Here is a 23929-nt window from a genome sequence, read left to right as displayed (position 1 = left end):
GCGCTGGCTTCTAAGCTCAGAGTGGACTCTTTCAGGTATGGCCACAAGACTGTGGGAGGAAAGGAGTGTATTCAGAGGGTGCCAACAAATGTATACGTTTTAAGAAAGAAAGCAAGAAAAAGCTGTATTGAAGTTATAGTACTCAATACATACCGATAGCAAAAGACGAATACAAATCACGTTTGATTTCTATAATTACACGAGGTGCTCAAAGCGGTTACTGTCAGCCTCCAGACACTTCTGACTACAGCGAACCTCTCTTAAAATGTGTGTACATTTTTTGGTATCCCCGGTATTTGGTTCCAACGGTGTGCCTGACGGTTTGCATATTTTTTCTTATCTTATAACCAAAACAATTTTTTTCAAGTAGATTTTAAAAAATTAATCTTCATTATATACAGATGAGGAAACAGGCTCAGAGAGATTAAGAGTCTCAGCCAAGGTTACAAAGACAAATAGTAGCTTCTAAAATTGCATCCGGGAGTCAGATTCCAAAGTCTTTGCCTTTCCCACAAAATCAGGGGAAATGTGACCACTGAGGGTAAGAGATTGTCCTGTTCACCCATGTATGCCCTGTGCTTAGGCAGTATCCAGTGTCTATTGAATGTTTGAACAGTAATATTGAAAATAACAGCAATGAACATACAAGGGGACCCCCCCCCAAAAAAACCCCAAAATTATCTTTTGGAGGGTGAGCCTCTATAGTACACTTGCAATTTGTTCCTCTGGATCAAACAGCCAACCAAAATTTTTATCTGGGAGTTTTGAGAATGTTGTGTCAGGAGTTGCAGGAGAAACATTCTGAGTTGTGGCAAACAGGTGACTGGTTCTTTCACCATGAAAAGCAGTTGCCCCCACAGCACTGTGTTCTGCAGTTTTTGACCAAAACCGGCATAACCCCTGTGCCCCATCCTCATTTACTCCTTATTAACTTGGGGCCAGAGCCCCACGCAACTTTCTTGTTGTTTCCCAGTTCCTCAAAGAAAAATGTTTTGCTGACGTGAAAGAGGTGAAATAAAAAACAGCAGAAGCACTAAAAGGCATCAACATTGACACGTTCAAAAATTGTCTTGAGTAGTGAAAAAAGCATCTCAATAGGTGCATTGTATCAGATGAAGAGTACTTTGAAGATGACTGAAGTTTAAACATATAAGAATAAATACACTTTTTAATAAATTCCAGTTTTGGGGGATGTTCTCCCTCATAAACAGCATTTATTACTGGCAGGCTCTCTTCTAAGCAATGAAGATAGATTGACTCCCTAATGGATAAAATTTATTTGTAAAATACTGTAAAACTCCTCATTTTTACAGAGGAGGAAACTAAGTTACAAAGAAGTAGAGTCATTTGCCCAAAGTGGCAAAACTAGTACTCAGTAGAGTTGGGGCACTAACTAAGCATTATGATATATTGAAGGAATGGAAGAAAGACCAGAAGGCAAGAAGAAAAGAGGGTCAGGAATAAAGGAAATCTGAAGTTTGAATCTCCTGAGTTGTGACTCCCAGGATAGGACAAGATAACTGTCACCACCCTCTTTCAACCAGCGTGGCCAGCAGCCACTGAAAGCCCAAAGAATGTGTCGTTTGCGGTTCATCTCCAGTTTTTCAGCATCCCTTTCGAACAATTCTAAGTTTATTGACTGTTTCCATCTAAGGAGAGCAAAAGAAAGACAGTATTTGTGACATTTTATTCCTTGTGAATTGCTCACATAAATGTTACATTGCTGGCTTTCAAGTGGTGGATCAATCTATGACTATTTTGTTGGTTTGTCTTTACATTGAATATAATCCATAGTCATGTGGTTCCAGGGACTTTACAATCCAGCCCCTTTAAACTCTTTTCTCCTCCATATGGGTCTCTCTTAGCCAGTTAGGCCCTTTGGTTGACAAGCATGAGATAAGCATTATGGTTTCTCTCTTTTGCTCACTACACTGTTCTCTATTACAAATACCCCTCCTCCTATTCTGACCACTCTTCAAGGACTAGCTTATCAAGCCAATTTACAGGGATACATTCAGTTTTTAGTACTATATAAACAAAAAAGAGTATACAGACACTCTGGGGTGTCAGGAAGAGAGCAACTAAGATGTTGAAGGAACTTGAACTTCTGTTGACAAGGGAATATTGAGAGAATTTGGGGTACTTAGACAGAAGAGGAAACTTATAGGAAACAAAAACTAGCTCTAAGTAATTTCAAGTTTATAAAATAGAAGATGAATTCTACATCATTGAAAGGGGCAGAAACAGGACTAACAATAATATTTTTTAGTGCTATTTTGTTATCATCTTTAATTTGTATAGCAACCCTATAAGGGAGGCAGAGTTATTGCACCAGTTTTACAATGGAGAAATTGAGGTTTAAAAAGATGCAGTCTCTTTCTCAAGGAAAGAACTAATAACTGGCAGAGTCAAGATTGTAACCTGGGTCTGTCTGATTCCAGAAATTTGATCTCTTCGCCATCACACTATGCTTCACAATTTTTTGCACAGCCAAGCACACATAAGAGGCGTTAGTATTTATGACACTGGGATAAACACAGGAAGTTTCTCATAACCATACTTCTGGAACTGTGGATACTTCAATCCACGCAGAACGTCTTGGAGTGCTAAGGAAATACATAAGCCAACATACCTGGCATACACTGGAGTTCTGGAGGATGCCCGGAGCACAGGGTCTGGGAACCTCTGAATGGTACTATTAAATTTAATAAGGAGGCTGATTTTGAACTTAATATGAGAAAGGACATTATTTCTAAGAATTTGAAGTGGATGCCTAATGAAAGTGAATTCTCTATTACTGGTGAAGATAAAAAAAATAAGAGCCACTTATTAGTCATGTTATCGAAGGGATTCATCCAGTAGGATTAGAGGATCTCCGTGGTCTCTGTGCTGAACTAGTTCTAAGTTACATCTCTTTCATGAAGCCCTTTTCTTCCAAGTCAGCCCCTAAGGACTCCACCTCCTATGGACTTTGCTGGGGCTTGTCAGAATGAATATTTTTGATATTTTTTTAATCTATTGCCTTGTGACATTGCTTGAACGGCTAGGTAACTACTGCTTGTGGTTTAACTTCTCACTTGGGTGCCTAAGCCTCTAATGGCAATTGTAGGCTCCTTAAGGTCAGAATCTGCATGCCGAACTGCCTCCTACAGAAAGTGTAATATTTATGTTGAATGCAGTGAGGGAAGATAGCAAGACTGAACTGAGCCTGGAGATGACTATCTCTCCATGTGATTCTCACACATTTCCTATTTCTATACTAATACTTGATTGTTTACATATTCTAGAGCATTCCAAAAATGCCAACTCCATCTCAGCATAATACAAAATCCCCATTAAAATTTTTGAAAAAAAAAAGTGGGGGATGGGGGAGCTGACTGGGCCCTTGAAAAGAAAAGCTTTTTTTTTTTTTTAAATGCCACTTGCTGGAATAACTTCTTGCTAGCCTGTAAATTTATGTCTAAACTTTCTTTAAAATTGACTTGGGAATCTTTTCCAAGAGGCTTTATTGTTCAAAATCCTCAACTTTCTGTTGCTCATCTAATTGGCTTTCTAGTGGCATAATATACTTCTTTTTATAGTGTCATTTTACATATACAAAAGTATTCTATGTATATTTTATACTGCTTTCTATGTTATCTCTCTTCCCAGATAAAATTTAATGTCCTTGAGAACCAATGTACTCTTCTGTAACTTTGAGGCTATATATGGGCATAAAATAGCACAACACATGGGCAACAGTAAGTTTCTCAATGCATGATTTTAAAAAATCAACAGTAGTAAAATTTGCATAATAATTTTGATCTTAAATAAGTTCTAACATGTCTCATGTTTTCCTGTTTACTTATACTTTGTTTAGTACGGGAGGAGCAATTGTTATTACTAAGTTAAGCAGTGGAAAAATAGATTCTGAGAAGTAAATTTACCATGTGAATCAAGGGAAGTGCAGGGACTTTTAATAACCAGTCTCTTATAATAATTACCGATGATGCTTTTTAATTTTCCTTTTTCAGCAATAATGATAAGGGCTGATTGTAACTAAATATCCTTAGTGGGCTCAGAGTTATTATCGTAATAGATTATGTCCTAAGGAGACAAGACAGACATTTTTGGAATAAGCTGAATCAGAAAGTCTGTCACTTAATGGGAATAGTACAAAGAACATGGTTTTGTACCCCAAACTGGTGCTTCTAAACTATAAAAGAAAAGAATGAAAATGAACATAATTTAGAGTGTTAAGATATTTTTAATTAACAAGATTATAGGAACAAAAAAGTCATATTAAATATAAAAGCATTTATTTTACTAAGAACTGTTATAGGATCGGGCACACATGTTACTTATATATATGTGGTGGCTGGATACAGTCAATAGGGGTAGTGAAGGACTACCCAAGTTAAGTTCTTTTACTAAAGGGACAGTATCCCCTAACCATTCTACCAAGTTTCTATCTTACTTGAATGTAGATATCAATAAAAGTCAGATATTACAATTTTTTATTCAAAATGCAAAATAGCCGGGCTCGGTGGCTCAGCCTGTAATCCCGCGCCTTGGGAGACTGAGGTTAGTGGACTGCCTGAGCCCACGGGTTCGAGACCCACCAGGGCAACTTGGCGAGCCCTCATCTCTACAATAAATCAAGAAATTAGCCAGGTATGGTAGGGCGTGCCTGTAGTTCCAGCTACTTGGAAGGCTGAGCGGAAGGATTGCCGGAACCAAGAAGGTCGAGGCTGCAGTGGCCGGGAGCGGCCACTGCACTCCAGTCTGGGCGACAGAGTGAGACTCTAACTCAAAAAACCAAAGCAAAACAAAACAAAACGCAAAGTATTTTAAACACTGTATGGATCAGATAAAATATATTTGTGGGAAACATTTATTTCCAGTAACAACAGACAGACCCATACACTGCCGAAGATAATCTAAACAAAAATAGATAAAAGTCACTTGACTGAAGACGTGAAAAATTAACACAATAGAGAAAAATTACTAGGTTAGAATCCAATGAGGGAAAGAGGCTTAGGGAAGCTTGGAGATTCTTTTTATTTGGGGATGTTAGGTAATTCCAGAGAGGACAGTTTAGAGACTAAGGAAAGTAGGAATTGGGGTCCTGAGACCCCCCCAAGGGAAGGAGCAATAGTGAATCTGCTCCATCCTCTAAACTCTGGGTTGGAATCCTGAGAGGTTGCAAGTAAGCAGTGTGAACCAGGAGATATGTAGACCCTCCTAGTGCGTGCACTCAGTTTGTAAGTATCTCAAATCCTAAAATTTACCCAAGAAGAGTTCAGAGTGCTAGGATGCTAGGTACCTAGCAGAGGAAAGTACAAGCAGTCTATGAAAAAATATATAGCATCATCTCAAACCAGTTTTTTTATACGCTGACACAATAAAAAGTAGTTATGAAAAAAACCAATCTCCTGAGAATAAAACAATAGGTTTGTGGGAAAAGGCATTCTCTAAAGGTCACATGTTGTTTGATTCCATATATGTGTATAATTTTCAAAATGCTAAAATAGATGAAGAAGAGATTAGTGATTGCTAGGGGTTAAGGATGGTGAAAAGTGATGGGGAGGATGTGGCTATAAAGGAGAAGTATGAGGGAGATTTTTGTATTCTGTATCTTGAATTTTAAAAAAATATACAAGGGGTATCCAAAAGACCAATATGCATATATAGGGGGGCATAGCATCATAAGAGACATGCAATTGAAAACTCCAGTGAAATACCACATCATACCCACCAGAATGATAAAGTGGTAAAATAATTGACAATCTCAAGTTTTGATAAGGCATGGAGTAACTAGAATCTCACATACTGGTGATGGGAATGTAATTTGGTATAACTACTCTGGAAAACATTTCTTGTGTTACTCACAAGAGTTAACTATGATGCAGCAATTCTATTCCCAGATCTTAACAGAAAAGCATGCACATGGGCACCTAAACATGTCCACCAACAGTATGATAAATAAATTGTATAATACTTATTCATGAATTACAGTAGCATGCAATGAAATGGATGAATCTTACAAAGATAATTGTGGGATATAAAGAAAATATTTTTGTGTTAATGGAAATTCCTGAGCAAATTTTGCTGAAACAGGATTCTGGGCTAAGAGCAAGCCTTAATTGTTAATTTACAGCCACATAAGCAATGAAGGAACTACAAAGAGATTTATCAAACTCAAGAGTTATGTATTCTAGGAGTATTTAAGGTGGAATGAGCCCCAACACCTTGAAGACATTTCTAGGCCAAAAAAACTGGAGACTGTCAACAAGTATTAGTTGTTCAACAGGTTCTCTTTTTCTCTCTTTTTTTTTAAAGAGATGGGGTCTTTCTCTGTCACCTAGGCTGCAGTACAGTGGCATGATCATAGCTGATGATCGAGGCCTCGTAATTCAAGGCTCAAGTGATCCTCCCACTTTAGCCTCCTGAGTAGCTAGGACTACTGGCGAGAGCCATGACCGGCAAATTAAAAAATATATATTTTAATAGCTTTAGGGGTACAAATGGTTTTTGGGTTATGTGCTGGTTTGCATGGTAGTGTAGAGTTCTGGGCTTTAAGTGTAGCTGCCACTCCCATTGGTGGACATTGTACCCGGTAAGTGATTTTTCATCCCTCTTCCCCTTCCTATTATCTCCCTTCTGATTCTCCAATGTCCATTATACTATTCTCTATGCCTTTGCAGACCCTTAGCAATTCCACCCAAGTTGCTGCAAAAGACATTATTTTGTTCTTTCTCATGACTGAATAGTGTTTCATTATATATGTATGAATATGATATATATGTATGTATATATATATAACATTTTTACTATCCACGAATCAGTTCAAGGGCATTTAAGTTGATTTTACATCTTCACAATTGTGAATTGTGCTGCCAATAATATGCAAGTGCATGTGCCTTTTTTGTATAACGATCTCTCTTTCCTTGGGTGGATATCAAGTAGTGAGATTGCTGGTAGATCTACTTTTAGCTCTTTGAGAAATCTCCATGCTGATTTCTACAGAGGTTGTACTAATTTATATTCCCATTAACGGTGTATAAATGTTCCCTTTTCACCACATTTGAACTAACATCTATTGTTTTCTGATTATTTAATAATAGCCATTCTGACTGGTATAATATTTTACTCTAGTTTTATTTTGCATTTCCCTGATTATTAGTGATGTTGAGCATTTTTCATGTATTTCTTGGCCATCTGTATATCTTCTTTTCAGAGATATCTGTTCATGTCATTTGACTACTTTTTAATGGTGTTATTTAGCAAAAATAAAAAAGTGAGACATACTAAAAATACTTCTTTATAGCAAAAGAAATAATCAACAGAGTAAATAGGCAACCTGCAGAATGGGAGAAAATAGTCATAAACTATACCTCCAACAAAGGACTAACATCCAGAACCTACAAAGAGCTTAAACAAATGAGCAAGATTTTTTTTTTTTTAAATAAAGAGTGTCTCACTATGTTACCCAGACTTATCTCAAAGTCTTGGTCTCAAGCAGTTATCCCACTTCAGCCTCCCAAGTTGCTGGATCCCAGGTGTGAGCAACCATGCCTGGTCTTTGACAGATTCTGTGATAAGTGCTTGGAGGTACAACAGTTGAACTGAATGGGCACATCCCAACTTTCAGAGAGCTGAACATCTGGTGATGAATGTGCCAATTTATCAAATAAGTTTAACACCATTTCATAAGTGTTGTGATAAGGGAGATAGACAATACAATGGGAACATATAGGAAGAGAACCACAATTCAAAGATTATGAGAGGGTCAAAGTAGAGTTCTAGATGATGTAATATCTGAGACAAATATAGAAAGACACTAGCCATTAGAAGAATAAGGCAGGATGAAGAATGAACCATGGGTGACAATTAAGAGGTGATATTGAAACTTAAAAATGTTCGGTATGTATGCAGTATGAAGTGTGAGGGGAGGAATGCCAGATAATGATAGTGGAAATGTCGGTAGAGGACACATCATCTTTGGACTTCTAAGCAAGGGTAAGGTGTATGAACTTGATTCTGAGAACAGCAAAGTGCCAAGGATGGCTTCTAAACGTCAGAATAATAAGATCATATTTGAATTTTGAAAAGATCATTCTGGGAAACAGATTGAAAATGAGCTAGCCTAGTGTCATCAAATAATTTATAGTAATCCAAGCAAGAGGTAATAGCATGAGATTTAAATATCGAGACTCCGGCAAGTTACAAGGAAAAGATCTACCAGGAAACATTAATCAGAAGGAAGTTGAAAAGGTTGTATTAAAGTGAGCTGCAAGACAAAGAATATTACCAGCAATAAAGAGAAACAATAATGATAAAAGGGTTAATATATCAAGAAGACACAACAATCCTAACTATGAATGCATTCTCTACATCTCTATTCAATCATCTTTCCTGTTCTGGTCAATGGAGCGTGTGTAGAAATGAGGTGTGTTAACTTCCATTCTGAGGTAGTTGAGTCTGATGTTTCTGCTCTTGCACTCTTCACACCATCTTCTATCTCTATATGATGCTAAAATGACCTTGAAGCCATAATCTGGAAGTAGCCTGGGTCGCAACTCACAATATAGAAGAGAGTCACCAAATCCACATAAGACAGATATGTGAGCATCATATTAACTTCTATTGTGGCAGTGAGATTTAGGACTTTTTATTTATTTTTTACAATAGTCAGCCTTTTCTCCTTAATTGCAGCAGGCCAAAAAGGAGGTGGACAGAGCGAGCTGCTCATTTATCTATATAGATACTGGTTTAAGCAATCATCATATTTTACTTTACTTGATTATTAAAGAGGATAAATGCCTTATTATAGAATTTATATACTAATGCTTATTACTCATCTTTTGAGTACTACTATTCAATACTTAAACTGAGTTTTGTTTCTACTTAAATTTCCCCTGGTCCTTATTTTCTCCTTTCCCATAAAATAGACGTGTTAGAAAAGCATAACAATACTTTATAGCTATATTTATACTTTTGAATGTATATCAGAGGAATAACTAAGTTGGATTCCTATAAATGCATAAACATAAGTCTCAAGAGCAGTATGTCTCCAACTATATTAGTTTCATGGGATATAACAAAATAATCCTGGAGGAAAGAGTTTCATATTTTAAAAATTCAGCAGGTTTTGTTACTGAAGGCCTTCTAAGACTCTTTGATTTGCTAATGTATGATTTGGAGCTCTAACGGCAAGACATGTTTTTAGAGTTTTCTTGAACTTACAAAATTATGAATCTTTTCATTTTTCACTAAATATCTTGTAGAACTGGTGTTATATAAAATAAACTTTGAGATACACTGCTATAAAAGAATTATATTTTTCATAGTCTTGTCAGATAAGAATATTTCATATTTTGATTCATGTTTTTATGAACTTTTGCAACCCAACTCTGCTATGCGATTATGTTGTTTTATCTATTATTTATTGGAGGCCTGGTATTAGCAAGTGTCATAGGTGGTAGTTGTACTTCATTAGGGTTTTTTTAAATGTTGTTAGACTTTTTGATGAATGATTTGGCTTTAGTATTTCACCATGATTATTAGTCTCAGGATCCATTTTCTGATTGTGATTATTGCTTCTTCCACATTTCTACTTCCTTAGTGTAGATGTGCTGCTAATTCATACTTATCATTGCCCATGGATTGATCTTTATGAAAAAAAAGGTATCATGGCAATCCCCTTAAAATACTATACCTAATTTCTATTGCTTAAAGTTGTCTCATTTAGCACTTAGTGGCCCTTACAATTGAAAAATCTTATCTTTTTTCATTCTAAAAAATTCTCAGTTATCATGCATTTAAATATTGCTTCCATGTTGCTATTGCTAAACCTTCTAGGTAAAGCTTCTCTTAAATGCTGGAACTTCTATGTCTATTTTTCTTTTCCTTAACCTTTATTTTCTCATACAAATTTTTTCATCCACTTGTGTTGCATTTAAATGGGGTTTCTATGTGCCATCTTCTATATCTGTGGTACAGTTGGTTAGTAAGTGTGCTTTTAATCTACTACTTGGGTCAAACTTAGGGTCTACTACTTACCAACCATGTGATTTTGAGTAAGTTTTATAAAAGAGCTGTAGCTCAATTTTCTTTTCTGTGAAATAGGGAAGGTTACTAATTCTTATTTGACTATTACAAAAAATAATTAAATAAAATATGCAAAACCCTTAGAACAGTGTCTGATATGTAATAAATGATGTGATATAGCTTATATTATTATTTTTAGTTATTGTTTTTAGCTGTTTCCATTATGTTAATTGCACATATCTTCAAATGCAAAACCATTATTCATTTTGATTGCTCTGTTAACTGTTTCTTGGGTATAAGGACTTCCGTTTAGTCTCTGTTTCATGGGCTGTCTTTCCTCATATAGTTGACTTTTTAAAAATTGTGTTCATCTTCATAGCAGAGATATGCCACTCTATCTGTTTTGTTAGCTTCCTCGTAGTGACTTAATATTTCTTACATCCTATCTTATTTGCTATATATTTTAAAATTCCTCTTGATTTCTTTCCCACTGATTGTCCTCCACATTTTTGAGAGTAGGTTGTTCTTTAGGAGAAAGTTCATGACTGGCCTATGCCTACCTCTTCCTTATCTCCCAACATAGGCTAGTCTCATAAACCATATCAAATTGTATAATTTTTCTCAGGGTATGCACAGCTTTTCCCAAGCTTTCTCTACTTAGACTAGGTATTTCTGAATTTCCCTCCCCGAGTTGTAGGTTCAGAGTGCACTTACATAAGAGACAGCTCTGCTAGACTTGGCTTTCTCTACAAGCTTCTTCTCTAACAACCCTTCCCCACCCTGACTTTGTACCTCAGTTTAACCTTGTTATTACACTCCTGTCAGAACACCAGTAGTATATTATTATCCTCATTTGTCTATGTAAAAAGGAGAACCTTGGTCAAAATTTAACCTTGATCTCTAGTCTTTACTTCTCTTCAAAAGAGGACAGATGTCAGGGAGGGTCTTTCAATTCACTGAGCTTAGTGATATATAAAAGTGCAAACCAGGAAGCTGAAAAGATTTAAAAGTACTATGTAAGGAAAGAGATGGAGGGAGGCAAACCCCCAGAGTGGGAAGGAAGCTGAAACGAGACATTGAGAGTTTGGAAGAGAGGGACTATGGAGGAGGAAGGAGAAAATAAAGCACAGTGAAAAGAGATTCTTTGTGAGTAGGATTGAAAAAGGCAAACACAAAAATGATGGCTAAAAATTGTTTCTGTCAAAATGAATTTTCAGATCCCCAAATTTTTGTGCCAGATATATTTCAAGATTTGGGTAGGTTTTTGTTTGGTTTGGACTTGAGGTTTTTTTTTTTCTTTTGTCATTTAGAAAGCTAAAACTTTGCATATAAAATATATTTTATAAAATCCCCGGTGGAATCTAGGGCAGTACCCTGAGACCAGACACATATTTTTCAGCAAAAAAGTATTAATGTGTACACTAGTTGGGATTAAAAAAAAAAGTGGGCAAGAAAACTTAAGTTCAGATTTGGTTTTGCTGGCAAATTGGTTTACAAAAAATTAGTAAAAATCCTTTTGATTTTAAAAATTTATTGGATTTCAGAATGATGACCAAGCAGTTGGCCTATATCACCCTTCCACTCACCTCCTCACAAGACCCTCCTGGTCTTGATTGGACTCATTTATGTGTCTGTAATCAAATTCTGGGTCATTGACTGGCCTAAGATGACCTGAATTGGGAGGCCTTGCCTCTCTTTTCTGTGCTCTCCCATCCTCAAACTGACTGCACAAGGTTCACAGGATGCCAGAAGGTGTTCAAGAGTTAACACACAAAGTCTCTCAGGGGCAAAGCTTGAAACTTACACAAGGTCATTTTCAACACATTGCTTTATCAAATCGAAGCACCAGCCTAGCCCAGATATAAAGGATGAAGGGATAGACTCTACCTCTTCATGGATGACCTACAAAGTCATATTATTGGAGTTGTGGAACAAATAGGGCCATTTTTGTGGTCAGTCTACTGTAATAATAACATGCTGAGTCTGAACGTAAAGTGGGAATAGGTAGAGAGCCAATGCTATTTATGGAGACCCAGTCACAAAGTCATTGGTTACCTTACCAAAATTAATTTCTCCTCATTCTCCTTTGTAACAGCACCTGAATTTCCCTTGAGGTAATCATTATCCTCTGTTGTATAGTAACTGTGGTTTGGAGAAGATTGACTCTGTCCTCTGCTCAAAGGCACACATCAGTAAATCTATTCACCTTCCTATGTCACCGTGATTGGTTTGGTAAAGGACGGAAAAATGTTTAAGCCAAATCAAACAAAAAACCTCCTTAGCCACAGTTGGCTCAGAAGTAGTCCTATCAAATAAAGTTCAAAATTTTGACCAGTGGTTGAGGATGGAGGAAGCATGTGATCCTTGGTTTGCCTATAACTACAGGAAAAGATAGCCCAAGGATAAAGCTGGCACACAGAAGAAGAAAAGAGTCTAAAGAATGATTTAAAAAGCTGAATGAAAGTCAAGATTAAGCTGTGCAGAAGTTCTCATCTTTGAGCTTCTTGGCACTTGAATTAACAAATCACCAGCTTGAGTTGGATTTTCTAATACCCATGATAGAATCCACATGTGATATATTTTCATTCTATATCACTATACTCTTTGAGGTAGTAGCAGGTTTAATTTATTTCATGCCCCAGTTTCAGCATAGAGCCTACCTCATTTTAGTTGCAAAATAAGTGTTTAAGGACCCTATGTCACTAAAACCTACTGTGACATAGCTTTCCTGTATAAATAAAGTAGAAATAATATTCTTAAATTTTAAAAGAAGGCAGTAAACAGACCACAATTTATAGAGCTCAGTTGATATTTATAGAAAATCAATTAATAAATGAAAAACTATCATTCCACATAGTTCTCCTATTTAGCTATAATTATAGCTAAAATAAAAGCTCAAATAAATGCCTTTGGTTTAAAAAAAATTGAACAACAAAAAAGGCCCCTAACCAAAGAGAAGAAAATATTCCAGAAAGGACAATTTAATCATTTTTAATGGATAATGTGTTTTAGAATAAAAGAATAAGAAGGGGTAGGGGGAAACCCCAGGAGAATTGAACACCAAGTTCACAGTAAATATCATGGACGTGGCAGTTCCCCAAAGAGCATTCTCATTTTGTAAAATGTACAAGCAGCTAAGGCTAATTCCCTAAGTCCTTATTAACATTTTGATTTCAGTGTTCCCATGAAAAGCGAATTTGGTTATCTGGCAATGGCTGATGCAAAAATTAACTAGAACGAATGCTTTGCTAAAAGGAGAATCAAATAGCAATGTGGAGTGTTAGTTTGGTGAGACAGAGACAGAGCTTTTCTATGATAAGAATTCTGTCTTTCTTTGATCTTACGAGAATTAGAATGGAATGTATGACTTAACCTGCATACATTTTTAAAAACCCTTTAAAAATCAAGACAAAATAACTTTAAGCAGTAATAGAAATGATGGCTAAATATTGGGGAAAAACACACTAATGAACTGTAAAATATGTAATGAAAGAGTCTGTCACTGTGCAGAATCAATGTCACTTTCACATCCGCTCAGCTAAGACATCCATCTATCAAAAATACTTTAGAAATAATTAAGTGGATCATTACAGTATTTCTTTATTTGCCCTTCACTGTGGGGGCAGACTGTGTAACTCATCACCAAATTCTCTTCACCCAACAGAGTCCTCACCTCTATTTTTGTGCATCTATTAAAATCTCACATATTCCTCATAGTCATAACACATGAGAATATCGTGTATTTCTCCAAGATTTACAATTAAACTGATAATCATGTTCAGACACTGTCTTTGAACACTATCAAGGAAAATGAAGTTACAAATTTCAAGTACAAGGCAGCTTGATTTGTATAGTTATAGTTGGTTATTTTGTTTATTTTTATAATTTTGTTTTATTTATTTTTTGAGACAAGGTCTTGTTCTGTCACCCAGGCTAGAGTATAGTGGCGTGATCATAGGTCACTGCAGCCTCAACTTCCTGGTTCAAGTGATTCTCCTGCTTCAGCTTCTTTGAGTAGCTGGAACTATAGGCATGTGCCACCAAACCAAGTTAACTTTAAAAATCCTTTTTTTTTTTGCGGTGGAGTGGGGGGTGTCTTACTATGTAGTATCTTGCCCAGGCAGGTCTTGAATGTCTAGCCTTAAGTGATTATCCATTTTAACCTACCAAAGTGCTGCCATTACAGGCATGAGCTACTATGCCTGGCCCTGAATTTCTTTTTTTAATTATAATGTTGCAGTCTGCACATTTATTGCTTCACACATTTAGTAAAATTAATTGAGTACACGCATTAGTCAGGCACTATGCTGGTTGCTGGGAATTCAAAGACAGAGAAACATATGATTAATATATCTACTCTCAAGTTTTTCCCAATATAGTACAGACTAGCTTGTAGAAGCAACATTTCCCTTACCTTTTCTGTCATCCTAAAAATGCCAGAAAAGTCCCAGTGTTTCAGTCTACAAGCAATTGATCCTCTGTATTAAATGTCTTGCAGCGCGTTTATCTACCTAAAAGATGCCTTAAATATCTCCCAGACTTAGTCCAATTGTTTAACTGAACCAATTTAAATACCTGGCATTCTTTTGAGTAGAAGTTACTGATGTCTTCTGTAAGCGGAAAGTTCTCTGTCTTCTCTCAACAACAGTGAGCAACCAAGTTCTCTTGGGGTAAGATGGGAAGAAAGTATCTTAAAACCATCAGAGATGCAAACCTCGCTTTGATTCTCAGGCTAAACCCAAAAAGAAATAGTTGGCACATTTTGTCATAGAAATTCTAATGAAGTAAAGAATCCAAAGTAATTCTCCTTCTAGCTTGCTCTAAATTAAAAGTGAAACACACTATTATAGCCCTTTTATCCTCATAAATATTTTTAAAATCATGATCATATATGCTTGCTATTTCTCTTTTAATTGAGCTGTGAGAATCCAATTACTAGAGTGGGTTAGCACTTCTGATTATCTCAGGAGGTTACTCTGCTATCTGTTACCTACAAAGAAGCTGACCTCCAGTGGTTTGATGATATAGGACATATGTTGATTTCAGATTAATGCTTATTTTCAGATATTCGTGTAAATGTGGGTAATATTATTGTTAAAAGAACTCTACTCTCAGAATGTATTATTTATAAAAATCATTTGTATTTGGAAGTATATGATCCAGAAATATTTGAGTATTACAGTCATGTATCTAAGACCTTGAATTTGTTCTCTTACTCTCAAAAAATAAAAATTGAATATGAATTTTTACTGCTCTCTCTTGAATAACTCAGATGTTGAGGAGGTTTGGTCTCGCTTCAGCACTCCCATATCCTCTGCACACATCTCTGCAATCATATTTACCATACTATTTGTCATTTTTAGTTCCCATCTCCCCCATCAAATGTGAGTTCCTATAGAGCAAGGAATATGGTTTATTCATCTCAATATCTCTAGCACCTAGCAGAGTGTGGAACCAAAAAGTCAAAGCACATTGAATAAGAAGGGAAGAAAGGGGAGGGAAGGATGGAAGGAAGAAAAGAAAGAATGTAACAATCAATATGTAGAAAAATATGTTAATAAATAAGGTAGAAGATAGTCAAACACTCTTCATTGTAAAATCTATTTGACAAAATTATCATGTTCGTTAATATGATATATTTGCCAAAAAGAAAAAAAACACTTAGGAATAGAAGACAATTTCAAACATAATACTAGGCATGGGGTAACTTAAGTAAACTTTTTAAAAGTTCAAGAGAAGAAAAACCCCTTCAGGCCCCCTCCTGCGGCTGAGTGCTTTCCTATCTTCTAAATAAATTCTTGCTTTACTCACCCAAAAAAAAAAAAAAAAAAAAAAAAGAACTCACAAGTCTATTTTGTTAGGACGTCTCAAAAATACCACACACACATGCACACAAAAACAAAACAAGATTAGCTTGTGTCAAGTTATACAACTTGACCTCACAATTTTACTTTCTACAGATGTTTAAACCTAATAATCATACATATGATCCAGCAATCACACTTCTCGATAATTATCCAAAAGTACTGAAATCAGGAAATCAACATCCTGAAGAGACGTTAGCAATGTTATTACCAATGTTCACTGTAACACTATTCACAATAGCCAAGATTTAGAAACAATCTAAATGTCCACACATGGATGAATGGATAATGAAAATGTGATCTATACACACAATGGACTATTACTTAACCTTGAAAAAGAAATGCAATATGAGACATTACGAACGAACCTTGAGGACGCTATGTTGAGTGAAATAAGCCAGTCACAGAAGAAAAAAGGGACTGGAGAGAGGGAAATGAGAAATTGCTTATCAAGGGACAGAAAATCGCAATTGTGCAAGATGAGTAACTTCTAAGGATCTGCTGCATAGCATCGTTCCCAGAGCCCACAATACTGTATTGTACACTTAAAAATGTGTTGAGGGTATATCTCACATTATATCTCTTACAAGTATTTTTTACCAAAACAAAATATATATATTTTTTAACAACAAAAAAGTAGTTTCCTTTGGAGGAGTGAACCATGAGAGAGAGATGAGTTTAAAGAGGACCTTCACCTTTATTTCACATATTTCTGGTTTGTTTTAATATTTTGTCCACTGATAAATGCTCAGTCCTAGTACAGTTCGTGGCACATGGCATCATGAATAAAAACCTGTGAAATTAATAGTTTTTAAAAAATAGTTACTTGAAAATAGTTTGACTTGACCAAGAGATGACATCTGTGTCCTGTTTTCCTTGAATTAGGCTGGGACTGTTTCTCATTAACCAAGAAAATGCAGCAGAAGTGACATGGAGTGACTTCTAAGGCTAGATAAAAAATGGCAGTGAAGCTTCTTTCTTGTTTACTGGAATATCTGAGCCTACAGTTAAAAAGTCTGACAATCCTGAAACAAAAATTTCACAGAGACTATGTGGAGATGCGCTGTGTACATCCCAGCAGATCTCCCAGCAAACAACTTCCGTCCACTTCTTGCTGTGTGAGTGATCCATCTAAGATTTTCATCCCCATTAAGCCTTTATATAAAGGCAGCCCCAATTACGCGGTTGGCAGGGGTCAAGTGTATGAGAGATTCCAAGGCAGACATGTCCAGCTGGACACTTCCTGAATTTATGATCATAAGATCGTGAGCAAAATAAAAGTTATTTTTAAAAATTATATTAATTAGTTTATATTTTAATAGAGAAAAAGGGTATAATATTTATGGTATACAACATGGCATTCTGAAATATGTATACATAATGAACTTTGAAATGGGCCAGTTTTCCAAAAACAACCAGGAGATTCCAGTTAACCTGAGCCAGTGTTCCTCTGTTTTAACGCTGTAAGAAAAATAAGTTTGAAATGACCAATCTGCTTTTTGTTCCCTGTTCCTGATTTCTTCAGCCCTTTTCTGTCTATAAAGTCAAATTCTTCTGCTCAGGTCATCAGAACTCTCATTCTATTTTATAGAACAAATTGTTGCCCAAATATAGAGCCACAAATGAAAGCCAGTTAAATCTTTAAGCTAAATGTGTGGTCATATTGTCTTTTGATGGTTTTTGGTGAGCCTGAAGGGACCCAAAGGACACTGCTGATGCCCCCTGAGACTCCTTGAGGAATTCAGGAGAGGTGCTACCAACCTATTTCCAGATCTGCTGTCTTCCTCACTGAGTCCCAAGGGTAAGACTCTGCTTTTTTTGGCATTGAGCTTTCAATCATTTTGGCTTTTGAATTCAGGTTTAGTATGGATGATGAGAGAACATATGATCCTTTGAAGTGTGCTGTGACTGAGTCACTGGAAAGGGATGCAGTTTTTCAGGTAACTAATGATGGTTATAATCAGTGGCTGTTACTACATGAGGAGATTAACTCTAGATTTCAGGTATGCCTAGGAGTCTGGGTTTTCTCCTCCTGTTTCTTCTTGCATGTATAGATAGAGGGGAAATCATTGGTTAAGTTGTTCAAGAGAAATCTGAGAGCCAAAGGCATAGTTTAACTTGTGGGCATGGGTCGGGCACCCAAAAGGTGCATAGAGCACTAGCCACCTCAAAATAAGGTTGCCATATTGGGATAAGCTGGGACATGGAATGTGTTAGTTTTAGCACTAGGTTACCTGCCAATCTCAATAAAATTTCTGGGCAATGAATGAACTGTGAAAATATTATACAATCCAACCTCATGGTGCTTCCCTACTAGGCTATTATTTCAGCTCTCTTAGGGATCTAAGATTCAATGTGAAAATGGAATTCTTAATTTCTAAAAAGTGGAGTACCCTAACTTTTGACCTTACCTGCCTTTTACATCTTTAAGAATTAGACTTTGAAAGCTGTAAGTACTTACGAAAATGGTGAAATCTTACTAAAGATAATTAAAATTATGATGGTCTTCTGTGAAATATTCCAGATGAACAGGACTGTTTATCTGAGAAGTTTATCTTAAAAATGAGAACTCCCAAATTAGACCCTCCTAAGAGGACGTTTCTAAATGTGCGTCAGAAAAAATCTCTCTTTACAATACTCCTTACAGAATGCAAATAAAAAGTTTAAGCAACTAATTAATAATAAACATTAAATCTGCCAACCTTTTACTTCTTTTCACCTCCAGTCAACCTGAGTTCATATAATTAGAAAGTTTCCTCTGTTTTTTTGTTTTTGTTTTTGTTTTGTTGTGAGTTGGAGTCTCTCTGTCACCCAGGCTGGAGTGCCATGGCACGCTCACAGCCACTGCAGTCTCAGTCTGCTCGTTGATCATTACACCTCAGCCTTCCAGGTAGCTGGAACTACAGCCATGTGCCACCATGCCTGGCTAATTTTTTGATTTATTGTAGAGATAAGATCTTGTCAAATTGCCCAGGTTGGTCTCAAACCTGTCGGTTTAGGCAATCTTCTCACCTTGGCCTTCCAGGTAGCTGGAACTACAGGTATGTGCCACTATACCTGGCTAATTTTTTTATTTATTGTAGAGATGAGGTCTCACCAAATTGCCTAGGCTGGTCTCGAACCTGTGGGTTTAGGCAATCCTCTCACCTCGGCCTCCCAAAGTGCTGAGATTATAGGCGTGAGCCACTGCGCACGATCAAGAAAATTTCGTCTGTTTTAACCTCATAAGGAAAGTAAGTTTGAAATGACCTATCTGCTTTTTGTTTTGTTTCTGATTTCTTCAGCTCTTTTTCTGTCTATAAAACTAAAATCTGCTCAGCTCATCAGAACACTTATTTTATTTTATAGAACAAGGTGTTCTATGAAAGAATACAAGGTGTTTATAGATAAGGGGTTCATACAAGTTAAACCCTCAGGTTAAGCAGTTTGCTTCCTTTTCAGAGCTATCCATGCTGAGTCCAGGCATAGAAAATGCTTTGTTTGCCCTATTCATTTATGGGCTATGCCCTGAACTTAATACTCTAATTAAGAAACAGAAGCTAAGTTAAAAGCCATCTCTCTGGAATTTGGTTGGTTATTTTAAAACTCTTTTTAAAAAATATGTAAACTTTTGACACTGCCAGGGAAGTGGGGGAGTACGTCACATCAATAAGGGTACCTGATCCTAAACCAGGCGAAGTGAGAACCAATGAGAGGCACAAAGTTCACCTGTCCATTGACCACTTATGTACCTAATCCTGAATGGTACCTCACATCTTTAAAATAAAATAGTAATTAAAAAATAAATATATTTAAACTCTTTTTTAAAAATCTATAAAGAAAAATTATTCATTTTGTATCTTGAAACTACCAGTGCAAGGAAGTGTATGATAGACCCCCTAGGGTTTTCTGAGTATAGAATCAGAATTTGTGAGGAGAAATAATTTGGCTTCCTCTCTTCCTAGTTAGGTACCTTATTTTCTTTCTCCTGCCTGATTGCTCTGGTTAGAAGAAGTAGGCTGAGCACCAAATCAGAAACACAGTTCCATTCACAATAGCCATGCACACAAACAATAAAATACCTTGGCATCCATCTAACCAAAGAAGTAAAAGATCTTTACAGTGAGAGCTACAAAACACTGCTCAAAAAACTCAAAGATGACACAAACAAATAGAAGAATATTCCATGCTCATGGAATGGAAGAATCAATATCATCAAGATGTCCATTCTACCCAGGTCAACCTACAGAATCAAGGCAATCCCTATCAAACTACCAGCATCATATTTTACAGACCTAAAAAAGAGATACAGATATTGATGGAAGATAAAAGAGCCCAAATAGCTAAAGCAATCTTCAGCAAAAAGAACAACACTGGAGGCATCACACTTCCAGACTTCTAGCTTTACTACAAAGCCACAGTAACCAAGATAGCATGGTGCTGGTACAAAAATAGACACATAGACCAATGGAATAGGACAGAGAATCTGGAAGTAAAACCACAAACTTTCAACCAACTCATCTTTGACAAATCTGACAAAAACAAACATTGGGGAAAGGAAACCATATTTGGCGAATGATGTTAGGAAAACTGGCAAGCCACTTACAGAAGAATGAAACTGAACCCCTACCTATCAGCATATACAAACGTTAACACAAAATAGATCAAGGACTTAAATGTGAAACCTCAAACCTTAAGAATCTTAGCAGAAAATTTACAGGATAGCCTCCTGGACCTCAGCCTAGGCAATGAATTCATGACCAAGTCTTCAGAAGCAAATGTAACAAAATATAAACTTGACATGTGGGAACTTATCGAGCTAAAACGTTTTTGCATAACAAAAGAAACCATCAAGAAAGAGACAGTCACAGAATAGGAAAAAAATATTTGCAAGCTATGTGTCTGACAAAGGCTTAATAGGCCTTTGCCTAGGATCTACAAAGAATGGAATGAATTGACAGGAAAAAAATCTAATAACCCCATTAAAAAGTGGGCAAAGGACATGAACACACACTTCTCAAAGGAAGACACCCAAGCAGCTAGCACACATATGAAAAAATGTTCAGCGTCACTGCAAATCAGAACTACAATGAGATACCACCTCATACCAGTCAGGATGGCTACCATGAAGTCACAAAACAACAGGTGCTGGTAAGACTATGGAGAAAAGGAAATGCTTCTATGTTGTTGGTGGGAATATAAGCTAGTTCAACTTTTGTGGAAAGCAATGTGGCAATTTCTCAAAGAACCAAGTATTGAGCTGCCATCCAACCTAGATATTCCACTCCTGGGAATATGCCCAGAAGAACATAAATCACTCAACCAAAAAGACACCTGTATGCATATATTTATTGCAGCACTGTTCGCAATAGCAAAAGCATGGAACCAATACAGATGCCTATAAAAAGTGTACTGAATAAAGAAAATGTGGTATATATACATGATGGAATAGTATACAACCATAAAGAAGAATAAAATTATGTTCTTTGCATCAACATAGATAAAGCTATAGACCATCTTTCTAAGAAAACTGTCACAGAAACAAAAAGCTGAATTTCACATGTTCTTACTCATAAGTAGGCACTAGACATTGGGCATGTGGGCCAGAGGCAGCATCAATAGATGCTGGGCACCGCTAAAGGAGGGAGGGAGGACGAGAAGATAAGGGGCATACAACCACACACTGGGTATGATGTCCATTAGTGGAGAGGAGGGAGCTCACTAGAAGCCCAAACCTTACATCCATTTTACTAATGCAGCAAATTCTCATATGTACCCCATGACTCTAAAATAAATAAGAAAAGAAGAATCATTAGAATGCTTATAAAGAAGAAAGCATTGGTCTAAACTAGCCTAATATTTTATCATCTTTGTCTAAACTGGGTTTTCTACCTACAACTTTTTGTTTGGGCAAATAATATTATTTAGGTCTGAAATCTGAGTTTTATGACTTTGAATATAAATTTTCTACCTTGTTTCACCTAAGAGTCATCTCTTTGGAAATGCAAATTTAGGGTGAAAATTTCTAATTTTCTAGATGGTCATTAAAATAGGATAAATAAAATAGACAGTGATGGTGTTAAAACAAAGCTTTAATCTACCAAAGATTGGATATGCCAGAGAAAATTCTGCTGGTCCTTCAAAATTACAGCGCCATTCTATTTAGTCCTATTTGGAGAAATCTAAAAATCTATAAAGGAAAGCAAAGATTGTAATGAGCAGCCCGGCTAACAACAACTTAGGGCAATAACTTCTACCAAGTCAATAAGGAAAAGGACAAAGTTTCTATGATTCAGTTCCCTTGCTGAAATGGGTAAAATTGTCATGGTATAGAGAATAGATCTTTAGAGTAAATGAATTTGGGGAAGGATGAATGGGTCCTTAGAAGAATAGATGAGATGATGGTTTCTGACAAAGTCTGTCTGGGTGTGGTTTCTGGCGTCGCTTCTGATAAGAGTTCATCTTCCCTGGTTGATGAAAATCCCCAGGGAGAGGATTGATGATAATTATTCCTTTTGGAAGATCTGTTTCCAGGTAGATGAGATGAATTTACAGAAAGCCTCCTCCTGAATTATTTTGTTTTACAAATGCCTGCAGCTCAAAGTAGTCAATATATTTCCCAAGTAACATATTGTAGTGACATTTTTTTGAACTTCTTCAATGGCTAGCTTTGTTTAGTGAGCAATTGAAACATAATTGTTAAGAATGAGAAAATTAGGTGAATGTAATAAAAGTGTATAAGTGAGCTTTGTATAGTTTCAAAAATCTTTTATGTATATTTAGTATGTAATTTAATATAACCTTGACATTTTAAGGTTATGTTAAATTATGTACTATATACATAAAATATCTGTGTCATTTCTAAGTAAGCTGAAATACTGAAACATTAATTGCTGAACATAAGATTAAAGTATATATGTTTTGGTATCTTGTTTTTTTATGGTGTAAAGAAGCTATATATATATTTGAGTCTGATAATGAACATAGACAAAATTGTATTATGAGATGATGCCCATCTATAAAATGTTGACATAAAGCAGTTCACAATGCTTATGAGTTTTCATCATCTGAAAATAAGGTTACTAATAATTAAAATAATTTAACCTAATATATGTAATTAAAGCTACTAGAAATAATGAGGAAAACAAATATGCATGTAAAGTGTACAAGGAAGTAGGATGTGTTTTTGGTAATAAAAGTTACAGAAAGGTATGGGGATTTTTTGGTCATTGTTGAGGAAAATAGTAATTTTATTTATTTTGGAGGGTATTTAAAGGTTGTTTCAAAATGATTGAAGGCAAAAAGGAATGATATATATAGAAATGAATGAATATATAAAGCTGAAAGAGTGAGAGAGAGAGAGAAAGAGAGAGATTATATCATGTGCCAAAGTTGTCTAATTTTCTTTTTGGTAGGTAGAGAGAAGGTCTCACTAATTCTAATTTTCTCGGGCATGTCTTGAACTCCTGTCCTCTCTAAGTACTAGGATTACACGTGTGAGCCACCATACCTGGCTGAAGCTGGCTAAATTTGAATACGTTTTTATAAGTGTTTTAAAAAAATGAACCTTAATATCAAAAGTACATTGGTGCAAAACTAAAAGTTGGTTTTCTTTCTACTAAAATGACAGTTGCTGGGGGGTATTGATCTAAGAATGTCAAGATTTGGGGTTTTTTTTCTCTTAGGTGGTTGGCCTAGGAAACAAAGATTTTGTGTTTTATTAAGATATTTCTTGTGCTTTGTGTTGTCTTTTTATGTCTTTGGATTACCTAAGAAAATGAGTCTTCTCAAAAATAAAAGTTAAGTTTTTGTTCACAAGTATGTAACTTTTCTGTATTTGCCCTTAATTATTCCATAATGACTGATGGCTCTGTTAAAGCAAATGTTTTAAACTTTTTTATATTTTTGACAACTTCCCAAAGTCAAATTCCTATTTAAGCTTTTTTGACCTTGAGCTAACTTTGGGACATTTCAGAAAAACCTTGAAACCTCTGAAAGACAGATATAATGTAATTAGGTTTATTTGATTTGTTAAATTACATAGGAAGCATTGT

The sequence above is a fragment of the Carlito syrichta genome, unplaced genomic scaffold (assembly GCF_000164805.1).
Source record: "Carlito syrichta isolate Samal-C Ts95f unplaced genomic scaffold, Tarsius_syrichta-2.0.1 Scaffold301610, whole genome shotgun sequence".
Lineage (NCBI taxonomy): Eukaryota > Metazoa > Chordata > Mammalia > Primates > Tarsiidae > Carlito > Carlito syrichta.
Note: the sequence above shows the minus strand (reverse complement) of the source record.